The sequence below is a fragment of the Macrotis lagotis genome, chromosome 3, assembly GCF_037893015.1.
Source record: "Macrotis lagotis isolate mMagLag1 chromosome 3, bilby.v1.9.chrom.fasta, whole genome shotgun sequence".
NCBI classification, from domain to species: domain Eukaryota; kingdom Metazoa; phylum Chordata; class Mammalia; order Peramelemorphia; family Peramelidae; genus Macrotis; species Macrotis lagotis.
In genome coordinates, this window is record NC_133660.1 from 9773530 (window position 1) to 9783650 (window position 10121).

The 10121-nt window shown below is 36.5% G+C and overlaps 1 pseudogene; it reads right to left on the reverse strand.

Moving 5' to 3' along the window:
* Positions 1-2331: 2331 nt before the first annotated feature.
* Positions 2332-3850, reverse strand: LOC141515954 (interleukin enhancer-binding factor 2 pseudogene; annotated as a pseudogene).
* Between the last annotated feature and the right edge of the window lie 6271 nt (positions 3851-10121).

A 10121-nucleotide genomic window follows, 5' to 3' on the forward strand; every position in this document is an offset into this window, starting at 1 on the left:
ATTGCTTTCCATCCAACAATCTCTTTAATGCTCCATTTTCAGAGCAATAGTTTACAGTCTTTTGTTTTTCTTTAAAAAAAAACCTGACCTTTGTTCTTTTCAAATTTCTCCTGTCTCTCCCTTTTCCTTTGACTTTTCAAGTATCCCTGACAGCAATCATACTAGTCATCTCTTTAAGGACCTGAGGACCCCAGATGTTTATCTGGGCCAAATGACTTGAATTTATCAAAGGCAGAGAGGTGCTTTCTTTCTGTATCTTTACTTATCAATTCCCAATTAGATATTCTTTTTGTTCTGTTATTTCAAATGGAAAAAAAAATCATTCTCCTTGGCAAAAAAGAGACCAAATAATATTTCAAATGAACTCTGACTTCTCTCTGCTTTATTTATCCCCAAACCAACTACTCCAAGCTAGGTATAATCCTTTTATTGATTTCTCTTTTTCCTCCCCAAATAACTAAAAGATATTCTTTTTGTTTTCCTTATCTTACCTCACTAGCTTCATTCATTCTGAGCTTAAACCCTCCTGACTCTATTTTATAGGATTATGCTATATTCTTATATTAGATGTTGTTTCTTCTATCTTCTGATTAAAATCTAAGTTTGTGGGTAAATCACATGTTGTTGGCAATGCACATCTGCCCTGGTCCCTTCAGACCATTTTCATTTTTCCTTCTTCTTGGAAATAGTTCCCCTTTTATCTTTATAAATTTCATTCTTGACTATTACTCCTGGGCTGACTTGGTCTGAACCATTTTTATTCCATTTGATCTTACATATCTTTTGTCTGAACCTTTTGAAATCTACTTTCACCAAAGGGTGCCAGACAATGCTCAAATTTCCTCTTTTCTCTATCATAAATTCTAAAAAGGGAGTGGTCATATTTCCATGCTGGCAGCCAGTTCTTCCTTGTTAGTGAGAATCAGAGCCAGCATAGAATTTTCCCTTGTCTCTTTCTCTCCTGTTTGATGGATGAAATGATCACTAAGGCAAGTCAAGAAGTTATTAGCTGCTCTGCTTTTGGCAGGCAGAGAGTTCCAACAGATGTCTGGGTAATTGAAGTAAAGAAAGGAGTTGACAGAATGGGTTTTATTATATGCTCAATTTGGTAATCATGTATTGTAGCATTAACCATAAATGTTTGCAAAAAGGCCACCATGTAAATAATTGTAGCTTATGCACCAATTTCAGCTGTTGCTTATAAATAGTACAGGAATTCTATGAAAACCTTGATAAGATAAAATCAACATATAGTTTGGTATTTGGTGACTCTAATGAAAAGGTGAGGAACATATGGGACAGTATAGCTCAGGAGAAAAAAATTAGAGTGAGCAAAAACTTATAGATTATATAAAAGTTTTTGCTATGCCTCCACCTCATGAACATTTTCTTAAAAAATAATTGGAGGAAGCTAGGTTTGACAATATTAAATAACATTAGAAATAATGAACTTATTAGATTTGAACAGATGCAAACCTTTTTTTTTTTGGATGTGGATGCTATCTCTGAGTCTATTATCTGTCCACAGTCAGAAAGACATTTCATTAGATCTAATATCACAATTTATAATGAGCAAGGGAAAAATATGAATGAAAAATATGTCATATAATTAACATTGACTTAACATTGGTTTATTTAAACCAACTGTTGAAAAACAAAAATGAGAAATGGAGAATAGAAATGACCTCGACTCCATAATCTAGTCCTATTCAGTTAACAACATGAAGTTGAATTGCCTCTTTGGGTAGTTACTTCTTTGAGCTGTTGTGAAGACTAGTTAATTAAAATTAATTGGTACAATGTGCATTTTTAGACTAACACTATGGTTAGTCAGGTACCTCTCAGTTGAGATCATGAGACTGGCAACCAGTACCAACTTCTTTTACCAGTCCTTTTGCTTAATTTTTTTCCTTTCTCCTCAATAAAGGAAATCCAGCTCACTCATATTTCATTCTGTTCTCACCTTGGATTCCTGAGGAACAAATCTACCTTTGACTTGAGAATAGGGCTTTCCATCTCCTCAAAATACAAGACTTGCTACATGCAACACATATCACAAAGATTACCACAAAGAAAAGAGAATGCTCAACAAAAACATAATCATAGATTGATTAGAACAGTATCTAATAACATCACTATTACTACAATCCCTTGAGAGGAAAATATTCAAGCCTTGTTTAGACATTTGCAAATGTAAAGGTCTAATGAGATACTAAGCATCCTCTGATCAATGCCAAATGGATTCTTTATTTCCAGTGGTCCCATTTTAACCTTAGAAGGAGACACATTTAATAGTTTCTAAATAAAAAAAAAAACAAACAACTTTCAGACACTAACAGTTCACAATAATTTCAACAACAAAAAACTTCTGGAAGATTTTGGTCTGGGGTGGGGAGTTCCAGAGTTAGTTGTTCTGTGGAAGGATCACAGATGTGTTTAAATCTATAAAAGAACAAACCGCAGGAAAGTTGATAGCTTCCCTTTGTGGCATAGGCCACAAATGTGAGATTCTTGTAGCTGAGTCAAGGTAGTATCAGTTTTTAGTTTTCAGCCTTATTTTTCTTTCCCGTGATCCTCTCACCCTCACACATGCCACCACCCAGGCTCCACAAAGTATGCCTGTTGCTTATGGCAGCCAAGGGATCAGTCTTGGGTCTCCATGCTCTCTTCTTCCTCTCCTTGAGGTGTCTCCTCTGCATTCTCCTCTTCTTCCTCCCCTTCCTTCTTTTCTGGAGGCTTCTCATAAGCCTTTTCAGAAGGTGTCACTATCACCCCATCCCAGGTAGACATTTCTGAGGCAAGATAACTGGCATCACCCTCCTGGCCAAGGATCTTCCTGTATCCTCCATGTGATAGAATCTGAACCAATGTCTGAGCTGTACGTATAGCATATCATGTCCTGCTGTTCCAGGGTCATGACTGTGTGTACTTGGAAATTCCCACTTTCACAGGGGTCAGTAATTCCTACTGAACCAGGAAGAAACAGTCCAGCAGCCAGAATCTGAAGGCATCGCCCATAAGCCACATTGAGGGCCAAGGGCTGTCTGGTAGGGTTGTTCATCACCACATAGTGGCCCAAAAGGTCAAGGATCCAAGGTGTGAGAGGTTCAAAGCCAGGGAATCGAATCCTCAAGTCTTTCAGTAGTCGTATGAGAACTTTCACCGTAGACTGAGAAGCATTCTCTTCAAACCATCGAGCATGCCGAATGGCTGCCAAGGCACTCTGCAGAACCTTGATGTCCAAATGTAGTTCTGGATCCAACTTTCGAAGATTAGCTGGAACTGTTGTAATGAGGATTTTAACAGTGGCATCAGCAGAACTGATCTCACAGCCAGTTTCATTGGTCAGCATAGTTAAAACTTCTGCAGGATCCTGTGCTCTAAGACTTTCCACCACTTTGTTTCCCAAGGCTGCAACAGCTTCCAATGTTGGCAGGATCTTCAGGATCACTACCAGAGCGGCTACATTATGCCCAGTGGTCATTGTCCCTTTTTTTGTAAGATCCCACTTGCCAAACCTCTTCAATTTGCACTTCAAAGGTTCCTGGAGCCACAATCAGGTTATCAATCATATTGTTGATTTTTGTTACCAGAGAAAGGATGGATGCCTATTCAGCAGAGTTTGGAGCAAGATCCTGATTCCTCTTTAGCAAGGCCTCACTGAAGGTAGTTTCATCAGGTGCAGGTTTGACTCGGGGGAAGGCCATTTCACACACGTAAAAATCAAATGGGATGTGTGGCACGAATGGCCTGAATCCTCCTCCTGGTCCTCCCCTGGAGCCAAAGCGCCCTCCGTGACCACGGCCTCTATCACCCCTCATGGTTCCCACAGTCCTGAACAATGGAGGCCCCACCAACCACCCCTTCTCTAGAGAGCCAGTGGTCCCATTTTCGGTGAGTTACCTTTCCCTTTTTGACTTGTCTTCTTTTGCTGCTCTTATACTGTTGTGAGGATGCCTCAGAAGGGGAAGAAGCTAGTTAACTTTGAGATTTCATAAGAATGAAGACAAAAATGAGAAATGGTCCTATCCCAGGACCTGATATGCTTATGACCCTGTAACTGCACTGCTTATGCAATTGCTTGTGTAAGTGAACCCCTTTTGATCCTTAAATCAGCTCAGAGAATTGTCTTTGCATTAAAAACCATCAGGGTCAGAGATCACCTCTTTAATATATCCTTATGACTTTGGCTTAATGGGCAATCACAGGACTTTCATCACCACATAGTATATAGATCCTTGAACCATCATAACTGACAGGAGATAATTAGAAGGTGTTTGCACATGTGTTCACAGGGGAGGAGGAGGGTCTCCTCTATCGCTCAACCAGAAAGCATGCACATCTCAAACTTCCATGTGATTTATTGGAATGTTGAATGAGGATGAACCGAATACAGAATCCTGGGGGAAGTGGTCATGAGAAATACGATATAAACAACAGATATTAGAAATTCTTTGTTTAGGATTAATACATTTAAATTTTTTTTATTAAATTGAAGATTTGTGATAACCTTTCTTAGAGAAAGTTTATCCATCCCATTTTTCCAACAACATATGCTCACAATTGTGTCTCAATGTTACATTTTGGTAATTGCCACAATATTTCAGACTTCTTCAATATTATTATATTGTTAGGGTGATCTGTGATCTGAGATTAGTGATCTTTGATATTCCTATTATAACATCACAGTAGGGCACACAGCCTGTGCCCATATAAGATAATGAATTTAATCAATAAATGTTGCATGAGTTTTGTCTGCTCCACTGATCAACCATTCCCCCATCTCTCTCTTTCCCTCTTCTTAGCCTCCCTCTTCCCTGAGACATAATGCTATTGAAATCAGACCAGTAAATAACCTTACAATGATCTCTAAGTGTTCAATGAAAGCAAGAGTTAATCAATCTGGAAAACTTTATTGTTGTTTTTTTTAAACGAACTTGCCCAAATCACACGAGCCTTCAACAACTGCCACCCTGATCAGTCAGCTGCCATTGACATTGAGGGAAGGTCCTCTACCAGCAAAAAGATTCTAGCTTGCTGAAGGATCAGATAATGTTTAGCATTTTTCAGCAATAAAATATTTTAAATTAAGGAATGTACATTTTTTAGGCATAATGTTATTGCACTTTTAATAGACTACAGTATAGTGTAAATATAATTTTTATATGCAATGAAAAACAAAAAATATATGAGACTTGCTTATTTATAATATTTGCTATATTATAGTGTCTGGAGACAAATCTGCAATGTCTCCAGGGCATGCCTCTAAATCAAATCCCTGTAGATGAGAAAGTCTTTTGGATAAAACCTGAAAAATATGACCTCCTTTCAGACTTTATTTTTGCCCCAACACCAAACACACACACACACACACACACACACACACACACACACACACGCGTGCGCGCGCGCGCGCGCGCGCACACGGGACATTTAAGATAAATGTCTTTATAGTTGATTGAATTCTGCCTTTTATTAAAAAAAAGAGATAACTCTTGTTCAATGTTCTCTTCTCCTGTGTCATCCTCTAACTCCTAAATAAATAACTTACCTCTCCAACTTCCATTTTTGAATTAGTACTTTTCCTATTGTTAATAAAAATATCTGATGAAACAAACAACAAAAGATTCCCCCAGATGGTGAAGAAAGAATTCATACCCACGTTTTCTTCATTACTTTCCTTTAGACTGCCTGAAGAGTTCTTAAAAATCACCTAGGACATAGATCATTTGTTTCCAAGTGCTGCCATAAAATTGCTATGACACCTTGGCTATTGTATATGTCCTTGGGCTCCACATCCTTGCAGGTAGCAGCCCAGAGGATTGGATTGGAGCCTAGAGATTACCTTAGAGAGAGTGGGTTATTTAGTGTTCCCCAGGCAGAAGAGTCCCTTCATTCTTAGCTCAATGTGACTCAGCAGACCAGAGTTATCCGACTCTGCCTAATTTACAGATAAATTGTGAGGGACCCATCCTAAAGGATTTTGTTCATCCCCAAGGACAATTATGGTAAAATTCCTTTTCTGGGACTCTGAAATCATGAAGTGAATGCTGTGATCATTGTTGGTATAGCTTCTAGGATACTCCCTATATGCAATTTTATTGGGAGGCAGATCTTTAAAGGTATTTATAGGAAGCAGATAAATTCATTTACAAGCATTTAAAAAATTACTATATAATAATAAAAAAGACAATAATAGTTAATATTTATACAGCACTTACCATTTTTCCAGTACAGCACTAAGAACTTTTAAATTATTATCTCATATGAGCCTCTCAGTAATCCTGGGAGGTAGATGCTATTGTTATAGGAAAAAAGGAAATTGAGGCAAACATAAGCTATGTGAGTTGCCTAGGTCATACAACTAGTAAGTATCTGAAGTCAAATGTGAACTCAGGTCTTCCTGACTCCCCACCTGGAACTCTAGCCACTGTACCACCTATCTGGGCTAAATCCTGAAGATTCAAAGGGCAAGATAAACAATGGAGTCTATATGTCCTCAAGCTTCTAATTTCCTACCAGTGATGAAAATATAGCTTACTTATAAAAGGAGGAATTGAGTGGTGAGGACCAGGTCCTTAGGAGAATGCATAGCATTCTAAGCCTAGCTTAATATTCCACCCAGACTTGGGTGAATTCACAGATATTCTCTGATTCCTGTCCACTGATTAATTGTTGTGTAAGAACTGAATATGCATACAAATGGATGAAAATCCCATGGAGGAAAAATCATCTTTTCCCCCTCTCTTTCTGGCTATTGAAAAGGTCATTGAAAACCTTTTGGCACGGAGAGAGACAATGACAGAGAGAAACACATAGTCAGAGACAGAGAGAGAGCTAGTGCTAGTCTTCGGATTTTAAGTTGACAAAACCATAAGTATATGGTCCAGCTCTCACTTCCATTTCTTTGTTGGTGATTCTTGCCCTTAGATCAAGGAGTTTTGGAGATGAGATGGATTGGCTTGTGACCTTATAAGCTTCAAAAATGTAAAAAAAAAAATCACCAGAGGTTCAGCAACTGGAGATAATACCATAGTCAAACTGACAGCCAAAACCAATGAGGAGCTACCCGATGGCAACTTCGTCATTTGACTCAACCAATGACTATGCTGTAAGTGAACTTGATAGGGATAAGTCCTATGTAGCAACTGTTTTAAGATTGAATCCATTCCTCCCAGGGACTAAGGTGGCCAAAGGAAGTGTGTCCCTCAGGGAGATGGATGTGTTACTTTAGTAACTGCTATGCCTTTTCAGAAAATATAACTTCAACAAAAATTAATTGATATCAATATATTAAATAAGACTTGGACACCAATTGTAGAAAATACTTTGGGAAGTATGCACTGGAATGAGACCTTGAACTGTTAGCACTAGGCAGTACTCTTTTAAAAATTTTTATTTTTAATATCTCCAAACATTTTATTCCTCAATGGCATGCAAAGATAGTTTTCAGCATTCATTCTTTTGCAAGCATTTGAGTTCCACATTTTTTTTATCACCCTCCCTTTCCACACCCCTCCCCATGGCAGCAAACAATCTGATATAGGTTGTATACGTACAATCATATTTAGTGTTTTCCATATTAGTCATGTTGTGAAAGAAGAATTAGATCTAAGAGGAAAAACAGGAGAAAGAAAATAAAAATATAGAAGTTTTAAAAAATGAAAATGGTATACTTTGCTTGGCTGCAGAATCCATAGTTTTTTCTCTGGTTATAAATGTCCTTAACAGATCACTCAGAATTGTCCTTGATCACTGAACTGCTTCCATTATTGTTGATCATCTCACAATGTTGATGCCCTTGTACACAATACTTTCCTGGTTCTGCTCACTCTACTCAGTATCATTTAATGCTTTTCTGGTCACATTGCTTATGATTTTTTTTTGAGTTTTTTTTTGCAAGGCAATGGGGTTAAGTGGCTTGCCCAAGGCTGCACAGCTAGGTAATTATTAAGTGTCTGAGGCCTGAGTTGAACTCAGATACTCCTGACTCCAGGGCCAGTGCTTTATCCACTGTGCCACCTAGCCACCTATGATTTCTTTTAGAACAAAAGTACTCTATAGCATTCATATATCCTAGCTTGTTCAGCACATTCCTCAAATGAATGGCATCCTCAATTTCCAGTTCTTTACCACTACAAAAAGAATTGCTATAAATATTTTTGTACAAGTGGGTCTATTTTCCCTTTGGAATATAGACCTAGTAGTGTTATTGCTGGATCACAGGGTTTGCACAGTTTTATTGTCCTCTGGAAGGGTTCCACATTATTTTCCACAATGGTCGAATCACTTCACAACTCCACCATCATTGCATTAGTGTCCCTGTTTTCTTACATTCTTCCCAACATTGATAATTTCCCTTTTTTTGTCATTTTATCAATATGATAGATGTAAGGTGGAATCTCAGTTTAATCTGCATTTCTCTAATCAATAATGATTTGGAACTATTTTTCATGTGAAAATTTCTTCATCTGAAAACTGCCTGTTCATATCCTTTGATCATTTATCAATTGGAGAATGACTTGTATTCTTATAAATTTGACACCGTTCCCTACATATTTTAGAAATGAGTCCTTTATCAAAAATACCAGGTATGAAAATTGTTTCCCATCTTTCTTTAAATCTTGGTTGCATTGGGTTTGTGTAAAAGTTTTTTTAATTTAACATAGTTGAAATTATTCATTTTGCAATCACCCATTATTTCTAAATTTTGTGTCCATTTCAACCTTATCTTGGTATAGGGTGTGAGATGTTGGTTTATACTTAATTTTTGCCATGCTCTTTTCAGTTTTCCCAGTAGTTTTCATCAAATAATGAGTTCTTCTCCCAGAGGCTAGAGATTTTGAATTTATCACACCCAAAGTAAATTGCCATAGTCATTTATTACTGTTGCTTTTGTACCTAATTTATTCCATTAATCCACCTCTCTTTCTTAGCTTGTACCAGATGGTTTTAATGATTGCTGCTTTATAATATAGTTTTAGATCTGATAGGACTAGATCACCTTCCTTTGTATTTTTTTTCATGAATTCACTTGATATTCTTGACCTTTTGTTCCTCCAGGAGAATTTTATTGCTATTTTTTCCCCCCTATCTCTGTAAAATAAAGTTTTGGTAGTTTGATTGCTATGGCACTGAATAAATAATTTAATTTAGGTAGAATTGTCATTTTTTGTTATATTAATTTGGCCTAACCATGAACAATTGACATTTTTTTCAATCTTTTAGTTCTGATTTTATTTGTTCTTTCTTTTTTTAAAAATCATATTAACCAAAGGTTTTTCTATTTTATTGTTTTTTTTCCACCAAATCTACTTATAGTTTTAAATAGTTCTCTTTCAAGTTCATTAATTTCACCTTTGATTTTTAGAATTTCCAACTTGGCAGTTAATTGGAAATTTTTGATTTATTCTTTTTTTCTATCTTTTTTAGTTGCCTATCTTATTCATCAATCTTCTCTTTAATTTATTCATGTGAGTATTCAGAGATATAAAAATTTCCCCTAGTAACTACTTTAACTGTATCCTAGGACTTTTGGTGTGATGTCTCTTTATTATCATTATCTTGGATTGATTATTTCTTCATTTTGTTCTTTGATCTTTCATTCTTTAATATTAGATTATTTAATTTCCAACTAATTTTTAGCTTATCTTTCCATTGACCCTATATTATATGTAATTTTATTGTATCATGATCTGAAAAAGATGCATTTAATATTTCTGCCTTTTTGCATTTGATTGTGAGGTTTTTATGCCATAAAACAAGATCAATTTTTGTGCAGATGCCATGTACTACAGAGAAGAAAGTATATTCCTTTCTCTCCCCATTCAATTTTCCCTAGAGTTCTCTTGAAAGTTCTCTATTTCATTGAAAAATCCATCTTTTCTCCTGAAAGAGTATGTTAAATTTTGCAGGGTAGTTGATTCTTGGGTGCTATCCAAGGTCCTTTGCCCTCTGGAATGTCATATTCCAGTTCTTCCTATACTTTAATATTGAAGTTGATAAATTCTGTGCAATTCTGATTGTAGCTCTCTGGTATTTAAATTATTCTTTTTTTGGCTGCATGCATTATTTACTCCTTTAACTGAGAATTCTGACATTTGACCATAATATTGCTTGGA